Below are 5,829 nucleotides of genomic sequence, written 5' to 3' on the forward strand. Positions count from 1 at the left end.
TATCTTGGTCAAAGATAGAGCTACCTTCAAATATGTAAAGTAGGGGAATTCCACTTTCAAGTAATTAAGCAATAGATGACTTGGACCAATGTTATCACACAGGGAAAAGAGCAATACTGAACAAAATATGAAAAGAAATTTTCCTGAAGGCATCATAGAGCTAACAAAATCATGAAGATTTGCTGCTTCTGGATCCAGGAGAGGACAGAGGCCTCTATAAATCATGCGGCTATAGTTCTGTTGTTGTACTTCATTCACTATAAAATGAGTTCCTTAGAAACAATGCAGTGTGGACGACTGTGATGCTTGATACAGCATTCTGTAAGCCCACATATTGTGTTTTTTCAGGAAGCATTGTGGGTGGCAAAGGCAAATCCAAGCCTAGAGTAAGTGTCTATTCCAATGACAAACCATGACAGAGGTGGTCTAATGTAATCAAGATGCCACCAGGTGGCTGGCGGGTCCCCCCAGGAAATGGTACCATATCTAGAGCTCAGGGTTGATCTTTGCTTTTGGAGGCTGGGCACTCAGCAGTGACTGTAGCCAGATGAATTCTGGTGAGCAAAAGCTTCTGTTGCTAAGTCTATACATAATCTTCACCTCCCCCACCACTTTGTGCATGAACCATTTGAGCAAGAGGAGGGCTTGCTGAAGAAAGAGGCTGAGTAATAGCCATAAAAAATGTCATGTAGGAGACTCCACTGCTCAGGTTCCTCTTTGGGGAGCATTTATATGGGACCAAAAGATTGCATTTGTTCCTGTTGTTGTCTGTTCAGAAAGGACCATCCACCATTGAGCTAATTCTCTGAACTTCTGAGTTCCATGAACTGGCCCCTCACAGCCACTCAGGAAGCTATATCCCATGCCTAGCAGTATTGTTTCATTTGTCTCAAAGCGGAATGACCTTGGGTGAGACACGAACCAGGTGAAAGAAGAGGACAGGAAAGCAAATCTGAGAAGGTGCACAAACAGGCAAAGGAAAGGATCACTCTATTGACTCGGGTAATTCATCTAAACTACCAATGAAAAATTGGGTTGCTGCTACTCACTGATGACGAGGGGCACTACAACTCTTTGCACTCCTTACTCAATAGTTCTTCAGGCCTGTAGGTGCAACTGCCCAATTGTTACTTGCCCTGTTGTATGATACCATTCTTGTGGTTTCCTCACATCTGTCCACACCTTTGTAAATAGTCCCTCTATTAAACCCATCTATTTCTTGCTGGGACCCTATCTACTATTCTAGGCACTGAAGATATAGCCATAACAACACAGGAAGAAAACAACCCCTCCAAAAAAATTCCTGCCCTCATAGAGCCAACAATCAAATGAAGGAGACCAACCAGCAGCTTTCCTCACCAGTAGACCCCCCAGATACTTCACTGTCAGATTTATTTCCCACCCTCTGACATACTTACTAAAACATCTAGAATAGTTGCTACTTCTTACTTACCAGGTCCAATCAGCATATCATCATCATTGTCATGGACTAATGTGATATCTTATGGAGGGAAAAAGTGATCAAGGATCCTGCAGACTAAATTATGACATGGGGCTGGAGTGTTGATATACCTCTGAGGTAGGACAGTGCAAACTGCTTCTGGTGGTCACTATCAAGGTATCAAGGAAAAGTGTTTGCCAGATCAAGTGCTGCATATCCGGTACCAGGAAATGTATCAATGTACTCAAGTAATGAAACCACATCTGGAACGGCAGTTGCAATTGGAGTCACCACCTAATTATAAGTATGATAATTCACTATTATTCTCCAAGAGCCATCTCTTTTCTGCACTGGCCAAATAAGCACGTAGAATGGGAACGTGGTAGGAATCACCAGACCTATATCCTTCAATTTCTTGATGGTGGTACTAATCTCTGCAGTCCCTCCAGAAATACCATATTTCTTTGGTTTACTTTTTTTTTTTCCTTGAAGAATAGGAATTTGTTTCACAGTTCTAAAGGCTACGAGCCTGAGATCAATGTATTGGCAGAGCCGAGCCCCCTCCAAAGGCACTAGGGAAGAACCATTCTCAGGCCTCCCTCCTTTCTTCCAGTGCGTTGGTGGCAATCTCTGGTGTTCCTTGGCTTATGGCAGCAAGACTCCAGTCTTCACTGGAGTCTCCCTGTGTGTGTGACTCTGTGTCCACATTTCTCCTTCTTATGATGACACAAGTCAGAGTAGGGGCTCACCTAATCCACTATAACCTCATCTTAATTTAACTAATTACATCTGCAACAACACTATTTCCAATTAAGGTACTGAGGGTTAGGGTTTCAACATGAAATTTGGGGAAACACAATTCAGATCATAACACATGTTAAACACATTTTTCTAGGAGCTTTCTGTGTCCCTCCATTTCATTTCCCCATTTCCACTTTATTCCTAGCCACTATTATTTCTAACTTAGATGTCTTTCCTTCCCACTAGGGTCCCAACAACACCCCCTCAGGCCCTTTAATCCAGTGTCTATATTGCAGCCACCATTGGTTTTCTACTTTTTAGGTAGAGGCAGTACTGTAACTTCCATTTGGGTCTTTCTTACCATAACATTCCACATCCACAGGTCAGGGAACCGGTGTGGAGATTCTGCCAGCTACTGAGTATGTCTGTTCCAACTACGCATTCCAGAGTTGGGGAAATGGTCACAGGGTACACTTGGGGACCCACTGAACTCACTGAGAAATCTAAGCTAAAACTCCATTAATCACCTGCGCTGGCTGGTGGACCACAGTAGCATTTTGGACCTCCTAGAATTAGTGTCAACTCAGAGATAGTGTCCAGTAATCCCCAAAATACCTGATTATTTCCCTTCCCACAGTGCACAGTCTCCCTAGTAAATAGCCATAGGTCCTTTGGGGGAAGGTTGGGGAAAAGATTAACAATACAAATTTTGGCAGTGAGGTAGAGTTAGGCTTTGTTCACTCAGCCTAGAACTGTTCACTTACACAGATCAAGCAAGAATTTAGTAGACTGCCCACCTATTTCTTTTCTATGAACACCATAAACAACGCTAATGCCCTAAGTCTCTGTGCCTTAGCTAACTCTGTTACTCTGACTCTGCCATTCATTCCGGTAACCAGGCCATGTTGTCTTTGGCAACCAGGTATCATCACTTGGCCCAGTTACCCCGGGATCACATTAACCTCACTGCATTTAGGGATCCCAGTTTGATGGAAGCAGTCCCACTGTATATTCTGACCTATAAAGAGCAACCACAAAGCTCAAGGATGCTGGGGGCCATACCCAAATTTATTTCTGAAAGTAAAATTCTGAAAGTTGTCTTCCTCTGGACTCTCCCAGAGTGGGTGAGTAGGTCTTCCATGATAAATCCATCCTAACATTCTAATCCCATTAAGCCTTTGGATCCCTTCCCCTGCAATATACCTACCAAGGCAGTTGTGGCATTTTGACTTTAGTGTGAGCCAATTTTGAGTCCACGTTCAGCCAACTAACCAAACTGTTAGAGCCCTTTCAAATCCCTTGGACTAGGACACTGAATCCAGAATCTGTTTAGTGGGCCCATATCAGTAAATTTAGCCTGATTCAGCTTCATATTTTTGCACAATTATCCTACACCCTTAAGATCCATTCCCACATAGTCCCCAGATTTCTATCTGTATAGATTTGAAAAATTATGCAGTTCTTTTGGCATGCAATGCACCTCATGGATTATACTTTGGCATCTGCTGGGACATGCGTCTACATACAGTTGAAGCAGCAAAATAGGGTGGTGAGGAGAATCAGTAATGCCCACAAGGAATACCGCTAGAGAGATCATAACAGGTGTCTCAGGCAAAGTAGGATTAACATTCTCAGACGGGAGTGGAAGGACTACTTCTACTGGCAAGAAAGACGCAGCAGAACTTAGGGGTTCGATGGCCCGAACTTTACTGGGATCTTCTCATATGTCCGCATTCCACTTTTTAGGCTCCCATTCTTTCTCACTCAATGCCCTCACTTTAACAGTAGACACTGCTTGAGGTTGAAAATACATTTGTGTTGTAATTGAGCCACTTGCGGGATGAGACTCTGGGTTTGCTTTTCAGAAGTCTCAGTCCTGTGGTTAAGGAGGTAAGGGTTTCTTTCAGAGAAAATATAAAAAGCTTTCAGGTCATTAATGTGAAACTTCAGGTGGGAATTTGAAGCACTGAACTCATCCTTTTCTTTTTCTACTTTGTCCAGCTCAGTTAGGAGCAACCAGCCAGTCCCATTACACTCATTTGACTAAAATGTACTAAGGTCAAAGGGGTACACGCACCCCAGTCTTTATAGCAGCATTATCAATAATAGCCAAACTATGCAGAGCCCAAATGTCCATTGACTGATGAATGGATAAAAAAGATATCCATTGGGAGCACCTAGATGGCTCAATCATCTGACTTGATTTTGGCTCAGGTCATAATCTCAGGGTCACGGGATCGAGCCCCACATTGGGCTCTGTGCTCAGTGGGGAGTCTGCTTGTCCCTCTCCCTCTGCTCCTCCCCCAACTCATGCTTTCTCTCTGAAATAAATAATTTTTTAAATGTGGTATATATATATATATATATATACACACACACAATGGAATATTACTCAGACATCAAAAAAGGAAATCTTGCCATTCGCAACAATGTGGATGGAGCTAAAGTGTATTATGCTAAGTGAAATGTCAGTCAGAGAAAGACAAATACCATATGATCTCAGTTACACGTGGAATTTAAGAAAGAAAACAGATGAACATATGGGAAGTGGGAAGGGAGAAGGAAGGAGGGAAACCATGAGAGACTCTTAAAGATAGAGAACAAACTGAGGGTTGATGGAGTTGGGTGGTGGGATGGGCTAGATGGCTGATGGATGTTAAAGAGGGCACTTGTGGTGATGAGCCCTGGGTGTTTAAGTAATGAATCACTGAATTCTACTCCAGAAACCAATATTGCACTGTATGTTAAATAAAATTTAAATAAAAACTGAAATAAAATGTTCTACGGTATCATGCATGGTCCTCCAGAATCTTGCTTTTTCAGATGCCGCGGCACCGCCCGCAGCGCCACAGCCACAGCACCCTTGATTCGTCGATTGGGAAGAAGGACGAGGCACAGACAGGTTAGCTTGAGAAAGAGAGCGTGGGTGCAGGGGACGATCGCCACGAGTGATCGCCCCGAAGAGCTGCAACCTCGCGTATTTATTGGCAACAATCAAAAGCAATCACAATCATGATCGATCAAGGGAGTGATCCGTATTACACTCTAGTGAATAGTAGTGCATCACGGGGAGGGTCACGGGATAGTGGTGCATCACCATCACGGGGAAGGTCATGGGATAGTGGTACATCACGGGGAAGGTCAGGGGATCAGGTGATGTAACGTCTAGCAAGTGGGGCCTATTCTTAAACATGTTTCTAGGGACCCTGCAGGCTATTGTTAAAAGCAATCAGGTTTCAGCAGTGTTCTGCCCCAAAACAGTTGGGCGTTCCCAGCCGGTGGGCAGGCCAGGGATTCCGGCCGCTTGACTCTTGACATTTACACTGAAGCCTGCAAGGCCACAAACATGTTTTCCTATTATATCCTTAACATAAGTCTTCGGCCAGTGGCTGCTGCATTCATATGCTATCAAAATGTGGTATTTTGTGTACCTCTATTGCCACAACACGCCATGGACTACCAGTGTCCTCTTTACCGCTGGAAACAGTCATTCGTGTCTTTCAATTTAATCAGATTAGAAAAAATAATCCAGAAAACCCAGAAAATCCAGTATTAAAAACTCATCCTTAAAATTCTATTTCTTTAGAATCACTTCTGTACAACAATCTGTGTCAGTCAGGGCTCAATCAGAGAAACAGAACCAGTAG

This window comes from Ursus americanus, chromosome 27 (genome assembly GCF_024610735.1).
Source record: "Ursus americanus isolate L20-20 chromosome 27, mUrsAme1.1.p, whole genome shotgun sequence".
NCBI lineage: Eukaryota > Metazoa > Chordata > Mammalia > Carnivora > Ursidae > Ursus > Ursus americanus.